We start from the raw sequence: 17689 nt of genomic DNA, 5'->3' as shown, positions 1-17689 counted from the left end.
TCCCCTCTCGTTGCTATGCATCACATGATCTTGCGTGTGCGTAGGAAATTTTTTGAAATTACTACGAAACCCAACAGCTAGATGTTCAGAACGCGTTTCTTCATGGTGTTCTGGAAGAAGAGGTTTTTATGCGGCAACCACCAGGTTTTGAGAATATAAGCACACCTCATCATGTTTGTAAGCTAGACAAAGCACTGTATAGTTTGAAACAGGCCCCAAGAGCTTGGTACTCAAGGTTGAGCACACAGTTACAGAAACTTGGGTTTACACCATCCAAGGCAGATACCTCATTGTTCTTCTATAAAAAAGGTAGTGTCACTATATATATTCTAGTATATGTTGATGATATTATTGTTGCTAGTTCAAGTCCAGATGCCACCACTTGTTTGCTCAAGGATTTAAAGATGGAGTTTGCTCTTAAAGATTTGGGAGATCTTCATTATTTTCTTGGTATCGAGGTCAAACAGACAAAAGATGGTATAATTCTTTCACAGGAGAAATATGCACATGACATACTCAAGAGAGTAGGATTGGAGAACTGCAAACTTGTAAGTACACCAATCTCAACTTCAGAAAAACTTACTATTGAAAGTGGATAAGCACTTGGACCAGAAGATGCAACAAACTATAGAAGTATTGTAGGTGCTTTAGAATATTTGACTCTCACACGTCCAGATATTTCTTACTCTGTGAACAAAGTTTGTCAGTATTTGCATGCACCTACTACAACTCATTGGACAACAGTTAAAAGAATTGTGAGGTATCTAAAATTCTCAGAAGGACTTGGACTTAAAATTGTCAAGTCACCATCTATGCTTGTGACTGCCTACTCAGATGCATACTTGGCAGGGTGTGCTGATGACAGGAGATCCACAGGTGGTTTTGCTGTGTTCCTGGGGACAAATCTTGTGTCATGGAGTGCAAGGAAACATGCTACAGTCTCAAGATCAAGTATCGAGGCTGAGTATAAGGCTCTAGCAAACGCCACAGATGAAGTCATGTGGATTCAGACCTTGCTTTATGAGCTTGGAGTGAAAACTCCTCAAGCTGCAAGATTGTGGTGTGATAATATTGGTGCAACCTATCTTTCAGCTAATCATGTTTTTCATGCACGAACTAAACATATTGAGGTTGATTTCCACTTCGTCAGAGAAAGAGTAGCTCGCAAGTTACTTGACATAAGGTTCATACCCATTGGAGATCAACTGGTTGATGGCTTTACTAAACCCCTTACTATGAGAAGGCTGGATGAGTTCAAGTACAATCTCAACCTTGCAATCACTTAGGTTTAGATTGAGGGAGAGTGTTGGAATAGTTGAATAGATGAAGGACTCTACTTTCTCATGTTTAAACTTGTAGTCTTTCTCTATCCTTTCTTCTGTCCAACTTCTTCCTGTTCTGTAGCGTCGTTCTGTAAACGATCTCTTTGATCGATCATCTTGTAAGCCACGGCATTATTGATATAAATACAAGTGCGGCCCGAGCAAAGGGTTCTACGCTTCCCAAACAATCTTACAATGCATTCAATCTATCATGTTCCCGTCGAAGCTCCATCATATATGCATTCATATTCATAAGCTCCTCAAGACGAGACCAAGATTTATCAGTTTTTCTAGTAACATTACCAAACTTTTTCTTCTCCATTTATGCATGTTATACATAACCTTTTTCAGAGTCCTCTCATTTTGAACTGCATAACTTGAGGAGCAAAGCAAATATAATTTCTACAGAAAGCATATTCCCTTGGAAACGTTTCTTGAAAAAAAAAACATTCGCATGGAAATCCTTCGATCGGCAGAAAAGCAGAACGCGGCACCTTCTTTCAGTCGACAAACATAGACCAAGATGCAAAGTTAACGTGATCTGATTCTGGTTTCATTCGCAGCCATTTTGTGCTTTTGATATCTGGAAAGCAGCGTTATATTAATTCCACATACCACTGGGCCCAGTTGATTCCCTTCCAGTCGTTGATTGCTTAACTACATTAACTACAGTTGTCACGCATGTCCATCGTAGCACCGCGATGGAATTTGCTGGTGGTTGCAGTTGTGGGTATCTCAGGGAATGCAAGGCACTTCCAGAGAGAAAACCCCTCTCTTTTCTTAATGCAAGTAAGGTCAAATTGTTCTCTTCGATTTTATACCTACTTTCTCGATCCATCTCTTTTTGGCCACACGGTGTGTATCACTGGAAACAGATCAAAACACCATTCTTTTCTTAATGCAAGGCGACGGTTGGAAAGTGTACAGACGTTTTGTCAATCTTTCTTGACAGGATATATGTATGATCAGATGGTCCGTTGCCAAAGCGATGCAATAATAGAGCAGAGCAGGACGGGTGTTTCAGACAAGCCCCCTTATATTAGTGCATCCAATAGTTTGCTTTCAAGCAATGTGGGCATCTTTAACCGAGCTCTGATCACCAGGTGGGCTGTGACAAACATGTCTCGGGTTGTCGAATGTCTAGATCCACCACAATTATCTTGTTAACTTCGCTTTGTAATGGAGGCATAATATGTATCGCCAGGCCGCCACCGGCCCGGCCGGACCCCAATGGGTCCGGACAGTCAGCTGCCGGAGCCATCACCATCGCAGCCACGGCCGCCTAGCCTCACCACCAGGAAGCAACACCGTCGCTCCCTGACCCACAGGCCCGCCCAGCCCAGATGGGACCCGAAAGGGCCCAGATCTGGGTCGAGCGGGCGCCACCGGCCAGCCCCCACCGTGTCGCCCCGCAGCCAACGGCCACGCCGCCGCGTCGAGGGCACCCGAGACCCGCAGAGCACCGCCGTCGGGCCCCATCGTCGCCGGCCGAGCAGCATCGCCCTCGGGTAGGAGGGAGCCCCGACTCCCCCTCCAGGCGCGCGGGGAAGGGACATCCGCCGCCGCCGGCGCCACCCTGGCATGCCGGAGGCCGCTACCGACGGCGGCGAAGGGAGAAGGAGAGGAGGGGGTCGAGACGGGGAGGAGGGCAGGGGCGCTCCGCCGCCGAGGGGAGGGGGGGGGGGGGGGGGGCGACGGGAGCGCAGGGGGAGGGGGAGGAGGAGGGGAGAGGGAGGCGGGCCGGGGTACGCGTGCGATGACGGGCGATGCCGGCAGAAGGGGGTGAGGGAGGCTGGCGGCGGCGGGGAGGAACCCTAGCTCGGGGATGGGAGCTCCGCCGCTTTCTGCACTGAGATATATTCAGTCCCACATCGCCCGGCATGATATGTATCTAGCGACTCGTCAACGGTAGCATGAGAGATTGAAGACGCGAGGGAAGAGTGGCATAGTTTGTGCAACACAGTGATATAAAGATCCGGAGCTCAGAGCAACTGATGTTAAACTTACTAGAAACTAGTAGAAGAATAACTTAGTACAAAGAGTAAATAGCATAAAAGTACTACTTTACAGGCTACGGTTTTAAAAAACTACCGGTTTTTATTTTTTTTCAGATAACTACCAAATGGGTGGTTGGCTGTTTCAGAAAAACCCAAAACATCCAGTGCTTTACAATTGATCCTGATTGTGACAGTTGGGACCCGCATGTAAGAAAACTGATTGTTTAACCGTCTGTTTGGTTGTTAACTGACATGTGGGGTCCACATGTCAGCTCTCTTCCTCCTCCTCACTCCTCCTGCCTCTCTTCTTCCCCAGGAGGTCGATGGAGCGTCGGCCGCCGCTCCTTCCACCAGTGTCGGTTGCCCCTCCTTCCACCTCGTCGGCGTCGGCCAGCCGCTCCACCGCCTCCACCATTGCCCTCGGGGCGCGGTCACTGCCCGGATTCCGGGAGAGCACACGGGGCTTGCGTGTGCTTCGCTCCTGCAGGAGGCGCAACACGGTTGCCGCCGTGCGGAGAGTAGACGAAGGTGGGGGCTGTCCTACTGCCGGCGGGGCGGTGCCGGGCCGAGCTTAGACGAGGCATCAATGGCCGTGGCCGAGCTTCGAGGCAGGAGAAGAAAGGGGACATGCGGCGGGTGGCGGCTGGAGTGCGACGGTCGGCGATGACCTCGTCGGCGATGGTAGAGGGCTGCTGGCCGGCGCCCCTCATGACGGCTGCTGGCGCACGACCACCGGAGGGATCCGATTGTTTTTTTCAAAAGTTTGCAGGGACCCGATGACGTTTTGAAAAGTTTATAGGGACCCGATGGCATTTTTGAAAAGTTTGCAGACACTGACATGTGGGACCCACATGTCAATTAACGCTCAAACAAACAGTCAAATAGACGGATCGTTTAGGTGTGGGCCCGACCTACCATAAACCTGTTTAATTTTTTAACAACGAAGATTTTGGGTTTTTTGAAACAGCCAACCACCCATTTGGTAGTTATTTGAGAAAATTTAAAAATCAATAGTTTTTTGAAATCTTAGTCTGTAAAATAGTAGTTTTATGCTATTTACTCTAGTACATAAGGTAGTAGAACAATAATTTGGAGGGGCAAAGGCATCACGTACGTACTTCAGTAGATATGTATATTTAAATTAAATTCGTAATGACGGACGGACAATCATGTACTATATTTATTTGAAACCCTAGTTAACAGAGATACTCCCGTGCTATTTAAAAGAAGACAATTGCATTAGAAATGACTTTTCGAGAGTACGCAAAATGCGTACCTTAGCTTTATAGAAGATAGAAGAAATAATTACAAGAGGTTATGATCCGGTGCCCAGCCACAGGCGGCTGTCATCACTTCATCCACTCCACACACACCACGCGACTACTCTATGATATTGAGATCTCCTCTTCCTCGCGCTGCTGCCCATAGAAGAAATTCCTTGTGGATTGCCTCAGCTACATCCGCTTCCGAGGCCGTGGTGTTGTTGCGAAACACTCTGTCATTCCTTTGTTTCCAAATGTTCCAGCATGCCGACGTGCATAGGGTATCGAAATCTTTGCGATTCCTCTTGTTGATGCACTTCCTGGAGGCCATCCACCAATCACCCAGTGTATGGTCCCTAGTAGGCGTGAGCTCAGTGTCGATGCCAAGTCTCCTGAAGCTGAGAAACCATACTTGCCTGGCATACACACATTGCACGAGGAGGTGCTCGACCGTGTCCTCCTCCTGCTCACACAGGAAGCAGGGTGAACTATGCTCTTGCAATCCATGCCTTTGCCTACGGTCAGATGTCCAAATCATGTGCTGAAGAGCTAGCCACATGAAGATCTTACACGTTAGCGTAGCCCAACAACGCCAAACTGCCGAAGCACATTGAAACCGAACGCCTCCATGGCACATCATCTTGTAGGCAGAATTTGCAGAATAAGTGCCACTAGCCTCCCACTGCCAGATCGGGACGTCCTCCATGTTTGGCCTTAGCTCCATTTGTAGAATTATCTCCCACAATCTTATGAACTGGAGCGGCTCCTCCGTGTTCATGTCACCCCTGATATCCTCGGTCCAAGCATGTAGTAGAAGCGCTTCATTGACCTTCCTCCTGTTAACCACTTGCTTGCTAACCTTTCGAATGAGGAGTGGCGCGATCTTGCTGATGTTAGAACCATTGATCCAGCGATCTCTCCAAAAAAACACTTGTGAACCCTTGCCAACATTCCATTTTACCAAGCTATCGAATGCCTTAGTCACATCCTTTCCCGAGCTGAGGTTCAAACCTTGCCAAGGTCGATCATTATCTGTCCGCTTCAACCACTCTCATCTTAACCTAAGCGCCAGTCCCTGTTTGTAAAGATCCATGACTCCAAGACCTCCCAACTCTTTGGGGCGGCACACCCTTTTCCAAGCAACCGCGCACTTGCCTCCCTGGATCTCCTCAGTCCCAGCCCAAAAGAACGCGTGGCAGCCCTTATCAATCTTCTCCAGCGCCCACTTGGGGGCCTCAGACACGATCAGATGGTGCGTGGGCCGCGCGCGCACCACCTGATTAACAAGGATCAGGCACCCCGGCCTAGTCACCATGCCACGTTGCCATCCTGGCATTAGCTTCAGCACGCTGTCCACAATGGGCTTCCAGTCCGATCTCGTGAGTTGCTTGATCCCCAACTTGAGCCCTAGATATTTGATGGGAAACTTCTCCATCCGCCAAGGTAGCGCCTGACGAACCAGCTCCTCATCCTCATTGTCAGATCGGATCAACACAGCCGAGGACTTAGAGAAGTTGACCCTGAGCCCCGTTGCTTCCCCAAAAATCGAGAGCACATCCTTGACGAACCAAAGGTCCAATCTCCAAGGCCAAATAAACATGATCACATCATCCGCGTACAGTGAGAGTCTTTGCATTGGCGTGCAGCCTGGCATCTTGCTAGACACATTCAATTCATGTGCCTTGATCACTAGGTACATGAGGACATCCACCGCAATGACAAACAATAGCGGGGAAATGGAGTCCCCCTGCCTTAAACCACAAGCATACATGAACTTCCTGCCTGCGCATCCATTGACCACCACTCGCGAGCTGGCAGTCCTGAGGAGAATTGATATCCAGGATCTCCAAGTACTCGAGAAGCCCTTTGCCCTTAGCACCTCGAAAAGAAAAGGCCATGACAAGGAATCAAACGCGTGCGAGATATCCAACTTGAGCATTACTCCCTTCGTCCTCCTTTTGTGAAGTTTCCTTGCTAGCTGTCTCACAAGCAAGAAGTTGTCGTGAATATTCCTTCGCTTGATGAAGGCCGATTGGTTCACCTGGACCAACTCACTCATACGCGGCCGTAACCGCGTTGCCAACAGCTTCGAGGCCATCTTCAGGATGCTATGCAACAAACAAATTGGCCTAAATTCATTGATCTGGCAAGCATCTGTATTTTTGGAATTAGAGTAATCAGCGCCTGGTTGAGCCTCCCAAATCCACGCCCATTGTCGATAAAGATCTTGTGCATAGCAGTAATCACATCCCGCTTGACAATCGTCCATGCTTTCTGGAAGAAAATCCCAATAAAACCATCCGGCCCCGACGCACGATCCGAGGGAATGTCCTTCACCACATTCCAAATTTCCTCCTCTTGAAAAAACATGTCTTGGTCAGCCAAATCTACTTGCTCGATGCCCAAGAACTCCAAATCCAGCGTGTGCTCGCGAGGCGCACAGGTGCCAAGTAACTCGCTATAAGCTTCGAAGAACGCCTCCTCTTTGCCAGCCTGATCTGTTATAGTGCGCCCATCCACTGAGATCGCGGGTATGAAGTTTTTGGCCTTCCCCCCATTCGCCACCAAGTGGAATAACTTAGTATTGGCGTCGCCCTCCTGCAACCATCGTAGACGGGATCGTTGCCTTGCTATAGTTCTTTCCAGAGAGGCCAGTCCCAACACCAAAAGCTTTAGAGTTCGACGCAACCATCGTTCACCATCCGACAGCAAACGTCTCTCTTGAGCGCAATCCAGGCATAAGATTACCATATTCGCGAGCGCAATCTGGATCTTAATGTTCCCGACTTTCCGCTGCCCCCAAGCCGTTAGATGCTTCGCACAATTCCTAAGCAGCACATCCAACCTAACAAATGGGTCCGTGATGCTCTCCTCACAAGACCATCCATCGTGCACCGCATCTAAAAATCCGTCCAGCTTCACCCAAAACATCTCAAATCTGAATCTTTTCCGTGGTTGTAGCTGGTCTTCCATCGATCGAAACAGGGGACAGTGATCAGACGTGTTGGTGGAGAGGGCCTGCAACAAACACTCTGGGTACGCGAGCTCCTAGTCCACCGTCACCAGGGCCCGGTCGATCTTGGTCAAGGTGGGGTTTTCTCTCTCATTGCTCCATGTGAACCACCTGCCATGTAGGAACAGCTCCTTGAGAGCATTGTCATAGACAAACCTCTTGAAATGACCCATCATTCTCCTGTCTAAGAGAGAGAGTTGTTTTTGTCCAAAGCATTCAGAATCATGTTGAAATCTCCCACTGCCATCCACGGCCCTGGGCAGAGACCTCGTCTAGCTGTCAGCTCCTCCATCATGGCAATCTTTTGCGCATCCTCTTGCGGTCCGCACACCACCGACAGCCACCAAGGTTGTCCCTCCCTAGGGGAAACGTAGCACGTGATGAAGTTAGTATCCAGCACCGTGTTGGATATGGACACCATCGAGGAGTCCCACGCAATAAAAATGCCCCCACGCGTATCAGACGAAGGAAGATACGCAAAACCATCATAAGCCGGCCCTAAGCACCGCATGATAATGTATGTGTCTACATGCACGAGCTTAGTCTCTAAAATACACCAAATAGCTACTTTCATCGAGTCAGCGAGCTCCCTAAGCGCATCCTTCTTTGCTGGGTTGTTGAGCCCTCTCACATTCCAGCAAACCATCTCCAGAGTTGTGTACGACATTTGGAAGCCGGGTTGCTCCAATGTCCGTACCCTCCTGGCCACTCTGCGTGACCATCACACTCTCCATAGTACCGGTGAGGTTAACCGGCACCGTTTTCCTGAAGATGGCGCTATCGCCTTGAGCTGAGGCTCGCGTAGCGGTGAGTCGAAGATGACCCGTAGCTGCTCCAACGCTCCATCCGAAACGGCAAGATCGTCCTCCGCGATGCCAAGAGCTTTGAGCAGAACAGTTTCTGCCACCGAAGCCCTAGACTTGGTACGCTTGCCTGTACCCGCGGACCGTGTGTTGCGCCGTGGTGTGAACAGGTCTTGTCCCGCACGCACACCTCTCATGGACTCGATTTCCTTAAGAAGTGGTGGTGCCAATTTTTTTAGCAGGCCGGAGCAAAAGGTTTTGATATTACCCAAGGCAACTTGCTCTTTGTTCGAAAGGCCCGCCTCCTCCCTTTGCATGGCACCTGGCGTGGTCATGTCAAGCGCCCCCACCAGCTGCATGCAGTCTGGGTCCCACCCTGGAGATGCCAAAACAATCTCCTAACCGGTCGCCATGGGCCCCGCCTGCTCGGCATCCGAGGATGATACGGGCACCAACGCCGACCCCACCAGGGCCGCAGGCCGGGAATCAGAGGCAATCACATCCAACACCGGGTCCCATGTAACACCCACGATGCGGCTATATCTCCCACGTGTCGGAGCACGACTTAGAGGCATAACCGCATTGTAGGCATGTCGCAAGAGGGGTAATCTTTACACATCCCATGTACTGAATAAGAAAGAGATACAGAGTTGGCTTATAATCGCCACTTCACTCAATACATAAATATAGCATTACATCATCCAGAATACAATCAAGTCTGACTACGGAACCAAAATAAAGACAACCCCAAATGCATAAGATCCCCGATCGCCCCAACCGGGCTCCACTACTGATCGTCTGGAAAAGAAACATAGTAACGTCCTGAATCCTCGTCGAACTCCCACTTGAGTTCGGTTGCATCTCCTGGACTGGCATCATCGGCACCTGCATCTGGTTTTGGAAGTAATTTGTGAGTCATGGGGACTCAGAAATCTCACACCCTCGCGATCAAGACTATTTAAGCTTAAGGTAGGAAAAGGGGGGTAGTGAGGTGGAGCTGCAGCAAGCACTAGCATATATGGTGGCTATCTTACGCAAATGAGAGCGAGAAAAGAAGCAAGGCACGGTCGATAAGCTATCATGATCAAGAAGTGATCCTGAACTACTTACGTCCAAGCATAACACGAGACCGTGTTCTCTTCCCGGACTCTGCCGAAAAGAGACCATCACGGCTACACACGTTGTTGATTCATTTTAGTTAAGTTAAGTGTCAGGTTTTCTACAACCGGATATTAACAAATTCCCATCTGCCCATAACCGCGGGGACGGCTTTCGAAAGTTCAAAACCCTGCAGGGGTGTCCCAACTTAGCCCATCACAAGCTCTCACGGTCAACGAAGGATATTCCTTCTCCCAGGACGACCCGATCAGACTCGGAATCCCGGTTACAAGACATTTCTACAATGGTAAAACAAGACCAGCAAAGCCGGCCGATGTGCCGAAAAATCTCGATAGGAGTCGCACGTATCTCGTTCTCAGGGCACACCAGATAGGTCAAGCTACGAGTAAAACCAACCCTCGAGTTGCCCCGAGGTGGCCCCGCAGGCTGCCCGTTTTGGACCAACACTTAGAGGAGCACTGGCCCGGGGGGGGGGGGGGTTAAAATAAAGATGACCCTCGGGCTCGCGAAAAACCAAGGGAAGGTTATAGGTTGTTAGGCAAATGTAAAACCAAGGTTGGGCCTTGCTGGAGGAGTTTTATTCAAGGCGAACTGTCAAGGGGTTCCCATTATAACCCAACCGCGTAAGGAACGCAAAAATCAAGGAACATAACACCGGTATTACGGAAACTAGGGCGGCAAGAGTGGAACAAAACACCAGACATAAGGCCGAGCCTTCCACCCTTTACCAAGTATATAGGTGCATTAAAGTAAACACGATATAATAATGATATCCCAACAATAATCATGTTCCAATAAGGAACAAACTCCAATCTTCACCTGCAGCTAGCAACGCTATAAGAGGGGCTGAGCAAAGCGATAACATAGCCAAACAACGGTTTGCTAGGACAAGGTGGGTTAGAGGTTTGACATGGCAATATGGGAGGCATGATAAAGCAAGTGGTAGGTATCGCGGCATAGGCATAGCAATAGAGCGAGCAACTAGCAAGCAAAGATAGAAGTGATTTCGAGGGTATGGTCATCTTGCGTGCAAAGTTCTTCGAGTTGACGTAAGCTTGATCCTCATAAGCGCACTCAACGGGTTCCTCGATCACGTACTCGTCTCCCGGCTCTACCCAAAGCAAGAACACAAGTAAAGGAAAACACAATCAACCATGGTGCAATGCGCAAGCAACATGATGCAAAACATGGTATGATATGCGGGATGTAATATGCAATGCAAATGCGTGCTCCGAAAGGAAAAGATTGAACTGTTGGGGAACGTAGCAGAAATTCAAAATTTTCTACGCATCACCAAGATCAATCTATGGAGTAATCTAGCAACGAGGGGAAGGAGAGTGCATCTACATACCCTTGTAGATCGCTAAGCAGAAGCGTTCAAGTGAACGGGGTTGATGGAGTCGTACTCGTCATGATCCAAATCACCGATGATCCTAGTGCGAACGGACGACACCTCCGTGTTCAACACACGTACAACCCGGTGACGTCTCCTACGCCTTGATCCAGCAAGAGGAGAAGGAGAGGTTGGGGAAGACTCCATCCAGCAGCAGCACGACGGCGTGGTGGTGGTGGAGGAGCGTGGTACTCCAGCAGGGCTTCGCCAAGCACCGCAAGAGACGAGGAGGGAGAGGGGTAGGGCTGCGCCAAGAAGGAGATGTTCTCATGTGTATGACAGCCCAAAACCCCCACTATATATAGGGGAAAGGGAGGGGCTGCGCCCCCACCTAGGTTTCCACCCCTAGGGGTGGCGGCCAGCCCTAGATCCCATCTAGGGGGCGGCCAAGGGGGGAGAGGGGGGGGGGGGCGCACCACTAGGTTGGCCTTAGGCCCATCTGAGCCTAGGGTTTCCCCCTTTTCCCTTCTCTATTCGCCTTGGGCCCTGGTGGGGGGGGCGCACAGCCCACCTGGGGCTGGTCCCCTCCCACACTTGGCCCATGCAGCCCTCCGGGGCTGGTGGCCCCACTTGGTGGACCACCGGGACCCTCCCGGTGGTCCCGGTACATTACCGATAAAACCCGAAACCTTTCCGGCGATCAAAACAGGACTTCTCATATATAAATATTTACCTCCGGACCATTCCGGAACTCCTCGTGATGTCCGGGATCTCATCCGGGACTCCGAACAACATTCGGTAACCACGTATATCTATTCCCTATAACCCTAGCGTCATCGAACCTTAAGTGTGTAGACCCTACGGGTTCGGGAACCATGCAGACATGACCAAGACAACTCTCCGGTCAATAACCAACAGCGGGATCTGGATACCCATGTTGGCTCCCACATGTTCCACGATGATCTCATCGGATGAACCACGATGTCAAGGATTCAATCAACCCCGTATACAATTCCCTTTGTCTAGCGGTACGATACTTGCCCGAGATTCGATCGTCGGTATCCCGATACCTTGTTCAATCTCGTTACCGGCAAGTCTCTTTACTCGTTCTGTAACACATCATCCCGTGATCAACTCCTTGATCACATTGTGCACATTATGATGATGTCCTACCGAGTGGGCCCAGAGATACCTCTCCGTTTACACGGAGTGACAAATCCCAGTCTCGATTCGTGCCAACCCAACAGACACTTTCGGAGATACCTATAGTGTACCTTTATAGCCACCCAGTTACGTTGTGACGTTTGGCACACCCAAAGCACTCCTACGGTATCCGGGAGTTGCACAATCTCATGGTCTAAGGAAATGACACTTGACATTAGAAAAGCTTTAGCATACGAACTACACGATCTTTGTGCTAGGCTTAGGATTGGGTCTTGTCCATCACATCATTCTCCTAATGATGTGATCCCGTTATCAACGACATCCAATGTCCATGGTCAGGAAACCGTAACCATCTATTGATCAACGAGCTAGTCAACTATAGGCTTACTAGGGACATGGTGTTGTCTATGTATCCACACATGTATCTGAGTTTCCTATCAATACAATTCTAGCATGGATAATAAACGATTATCATGAACAATGAAATATAATAATAACTAATTTATTATTGCCTCTAGGGCATATTTCCAACAGTCTCCCACTTGCACTAGAGTCAATAATCTAGTTCACATCGCCATGTGATTAACACTCACAGGTCACATCGCCATGTGACATACATCCAAGAGTCTACTAGAATCAATGATCTAGTTCACATCACTATGTGATAAACACTCAAAGAGTTCTGGGTTTGATCATGTTATGCTTGTCAGAGAGGTTGTAGTCAACGGGTCTTGCCATATTCAGATCCCTATGTACTTCGCAAAACTTTATGTCATATCGTAGATGCTGCTACCACGTTCCACTTGGATCTATTCCAAATTGTTGCTCCATTATACGTATCCGGTATCTCTACTCAGAGCTATCCGAATAGGTGTTAAGCTTGCATCGACGTAACTCTTTACGTCGAACTCTTTATCACCTCCATAACCGAGAAACATTTCCTTATTCCTCTATGGATAATTTTGACCGCTATCTGGTGATCTATTCCTAGATCACCTTTGTACCCTCTTGCCAGACATGTGGCAAGGCACACATCAGGTGCGGTACTCAGCATGGCATACCGTATAGAGCCTATGACAAGAGCATAGGAGACGACCTTCGTCCTTCCTCTTTCTTCTGCCGTGGTCAAGCTTTGAGTCTTACTCAACTTCACACCTTACAACTCAGGTAAGAACCCCTTCTTTGACTGATCTATTTTGAACTCCTTCAAAAACATGTCAAGGTGTGCGTTCTTTGAAAGTATCATCAGGCGTTTTGATCTATCTCTATAGATCTTGATGCCCAATATGTAAGCAGCTTTATCTAGGTCTTCCTTTGAAAATCACTCTTCAAACAACTATTTATGCTTTTCAGAAATTCTACATCATTTTGAATCAACAATATGTCATCCACATATACTTATCAGAAATGTTGTAGTGCTCCCACTCACTTTCTTGTAAATACAAGTTTCTAGCAAAGATTGTATAAACCTAAAAGCTTTGATCACTCCATCAAAGCATATATTCTGATTCCGAGATGCTTGCTCTAGTCCATAGAAGGATCGCTGGAGCCAGCATACCTTTTAGCATCCTTAGGATCGACAAAACCCTTTATTGTATCACATACAACTTTTCTTACGAAAAACTGGTAAGAAAACTTGTTTTGACATCCATTTGTAAGATTTCATAATCGAAAAATACAGCTAATGCTATCATGATTCCGACGGACTTAAGCATCGCTACGGGTGAGAAATTCTCATCGTAGTCAACTCCTTGAACTTGTGAAAAGACTCTTTCCCACAAGTCGAGCTTCATAGACGGTAACATTACCGCTCACATCTGTCTTCTTCTTAAAGATCCATTTATCTCAATGGCTTGCCGATCATCGGGCAAGTCCACCAAAGTCCATACTTTGTTCTGATATATGGATCCTATCTCGGATTTCATGGCTTCTAACCATTTGTCAAAATATGGGCCCACCATCGCTTCTCCATAGTTCGTAGGTTCATTGTTGTCCAACAACATGACATCTAAGACAGGATCACCGTACCACTCAGGAGTAGTACATATCCTTGTCGACCTATGAGGTTCGCTAGCAACTTGATCCGAAGCTTCATGATCACTATCATTAACTTCCTATTCAACAGACGTAGGTGCCACAGAAAACATCTTTCTGTGTTGCATCACTCTCTGGTTGAAGTAAAGGTTCGACAACCTCATCAAGTTCTATCTTCCACTCAATTCTTTCGAGAGAAACTCCTTCTCGAGAAAGGACCCGTTCTTAGCGACAAACAATTTTCCCTCGGATCTGAGATAGAAGGTATACCCAACTGTCACCTTTGGGTATCCTATGAAGATGTGTTTGTCCGGTTTGGGTTCGAGCTTCTCCGGCTGAAGCCTTAAGCATCGCAGCCCCAAACATTAAGAAACGACAACTTTGGTTTCTTGCCAAACCAATGTTCATACGACGCCGTCTCGATGGACTTAGATGGTGTCCTATCTAAAGTGAATGCAGCTGTCTCTAACGCATAACCTCAAAATGAAAACAGTAGATTGGTAAGAGACATCATAGATCGCACCATATCTCATAGGGTTCGATTACGACGTCCGGACACACCATTACAACTGTGGTGTTCCAGGTGGCTTCAACTGTGAAACAATTCCACAATGTCTTAAGTGATTTGCCAAACTCATAACTCAGAAAAATCCCCTTTTGATCAGATCATAGGAACATGATCTTATTGTTATGATGATTCTTAACTTCACTCTGAAATCGCTTGAACTTTTCAAACGTTTCAGACTTGTGCTTCATTAAGTAAACATACCTATATCTACTCAAATCGTCAGTGAAGATGAGAAAATAGCGATATCCACCGCACGCTTCAATTCTCATTGGATCACACGCATCAGCATGTATGATTTCCAACAAGTCACTTGCCCGTTTCATTGTACCTGAAAGTGGGGTCTTAGTCATCCTGCCCATGAGGCATGGCTCGCATGTGTCAAGCGATTCAAAATCAAGTGACTCCAAACATCCATCGACATGGAGTTTCTTCATGCATCTTACGCCAATATGACCTAAGCGGCAGTGCCACGAGAAAGTGGTACTATCATTATTAACTCTACATCTTTTGGCGTGAACATGTGTATTACCACGACCGAGATTCAATGAACCATTCACGTAGGGTGCATGACCATGAAAGGTATCATTCATGTAAACAGAATAACCATTATTCTCTAACTTAAATGAATGACCGTATTGCAATGAACATGATCTAATCATATTCATGCTCAACGTAGACACCTGATAACATTTATCTAGGTTCAATACTAATCCCGAAGGCAGATGGAGCGTGCGATGGTGATCTCATCAACTTTGGAAACACTTCCAACACACATCATCACTTCGCCCTTAGCCAGTCTCCGTTTAGTCCGTAGCTTTTGCTTCAAGTCACCAGTAATAGCAACTGAACCGGTATCCAATACCCAGGTGCTACCAGGAGTACTAGCGAGGTACACATTAATAACACGTATATACTTTGTTGAAGTTGCCAGCCTTCTTATCTACCATGCATTTGGGGTAATTCCGCTACCAGTGATCATTCCCCTTACAATAGAAGCACTTAGTCTCGGGTTTGGGTTTAACCTTGGGTTCCTTTACTAGAGCGGCAACTGGTTTGCCATCCATGAAGTTTCCCTTCTAGCCCTTGCCCGTCTTGAAACCAGTGGTCTTGTTAAACCATCAACACTTGATGCTCCTTCTTGATTTCTACCTTTTGCGGTCTTAAGCACCGCGAACAGCTCCGGGATCAACTCCATCCCTTGCATGTCATAGTTCATCACGAAGATCTAGTAGCTTAGTGATAGTGTCTAGAGAACTCTATCAATCACTATCTTATCCGGAAGTTTAACTCCCACTTGATTTAAGTGATTGTTGCACCCAGACATTCTGAGCACATGCTCACTAGCTGAGCTATTCTCCTCCAACTTGTTGGCAAAAGAACTTGTCAGAGGTCTCATACCTCTCAACACGGGCATGAGCCTGAAATCCCAATTTCATCTCTTTGAACATCTCATATGTCTTATGGCGTTCAAAATGTCATTCGAATCCCGATTCTAAGCCGTAAAGTATGGTGCACTAAACTATCAAGTAGTCATCAGGACGTGTCTGTCAGGTGTTCACAACATCCACAGACGACATTGTAGGGGTTTGCACATCGAGTGGTGCATCAAAGACGTAAGCCTTCTGTGTAGCAGTGAGGACACTCCTCGGACTACGGATCTAGTCCGCATCATTGCTTACAATATCTTTCAACTTAATCTTTCTCTAGGAACGTATTGAAACAGGGAGCTACAACGTGAGCTATTTCTCTACAACATATTTGCAAAGACAATTTAGACTATGTTCATGATAATTGAGTTCATCTAATGAACTCCCACTCAGATAGACATCCCTCTAGTCATCTAAGTGAAACATGATCCAAGTCAACTAGGCCGTGTCCGATCATCACGTGAGACGGACTAGTCAACATCGGTGAACATCTTCATGTTGATCGTATCTTCTATACGACTCATGCTCGACCTTTCGGTCTTCCGTGTTCCGAGGCCATGTCTGTACATGCTAGGCTCGTCAAGTCAACCTAAGTGTTTTTGCTATGTAAATCTGGCTTACACCCGTTGTATTCGAACGTTAGAATCTATCACACCCGATCATCACGTGGTGCTTCGAAACAACGAACCTTCGCAACGGTGCACAGTTAGGGGGAACACCTTTCTTGAAATTTTAGTGAGGGATCATCTTATTTAAGCTACCGTCGTTCTAAGCAAATAAGATGTAAAACATGATAAACATCACATGCAATCAAATAGTGACATGATATGGCCAATATCATTTTGCTCCTTATGATCTCCATCTTCGGGGCTCCATGATCATCGTTGTCACCGGCATGACACCATGATCTCCATCATCATGATCTCCATCATCGTGTCTTCTTGAAGTTGTCTCGTCATCTATTACTTCTACTACTATGGCTAATGCTTTAGCAATAAAGTAAAGTAATTACATGACGTTTATGTTGACACGCAGGTCATAAATAAATTAAGACAACTCCTATGGCTCCTGCCGGTTGTCATACTCATCGACATGCAAGTCGTGATTCCTATTACAAGAACATGATCAATCTCATACATCACATATATCATTCATCACATCCTTTTGGCCATATCACATCACAAGGCATATGCTGCAAAAACAAGTTAGACGTCCTCTAATTGTTGTTGCAAGTTTTTTACGTGGCTGCTATAGGTTTCTAGCAAGAACGTTTCTTACCTACGCCAAAACCACAACATGATATGCCAATTTCTATTTACCCTTCATAAGGACCCTTTTCATCGAATCCGATCCGACTAAAGTGGGAGAGACAGACACCCGCTAGCCACCTTATGCAACTAGTGCATGTCAGTCGGTGGAACCAGTCTCACGTAAGCGTACGTGTAAGGTTGGTTCGGGCCACTTCATCCCACGATGTCGCCGAATCAAGATAAGATTAGTAACGGCAAGCAAATTGACAATGTCGACGCCCACAACTACTTTGTGTTCTACTCGTGCATAGAAACTACGCATAGACCTAGCTCATGATGCCACTGTTGGGGAACGTAGCAGAAATTCAAAATTTTCTACGCATCACCAAGATCAATC

At 47.3% G+C, this 17689-nt stretch overlaps 1 pseudogene; it reads right to left on the bottom strand.

The window, feature by feature from the left end:
• Positions 1 to 6681: 6681 nt before the first annotated feature.
• LOC147958828 (uncharacterized) lies at positions 6682 to 8261 on the bottom strand (annotated as a pseudogene).
• Positions 8262 to 17689: the final 9428 nt, after the last annotated feature.

Source organism: Triticum urartu, chromosome 7A, assembly GCF_056163025.1.
Source record: "Triticum urartu cultivar PI428250 chromosome 7A, HENAU_Tu73, whole genome shotgun sequence".
NCBI lineage: Eukaryota > Viridiplantae > Streptophyta > Magnoliopsida > Poales > Poaceae > Triticum > Triticum urartu.
The sequence above is the reverse complement of the archived record's forward strand: the minus strand, read 5'-3'. Positions and strand labels throughout refer to the sequence as shown.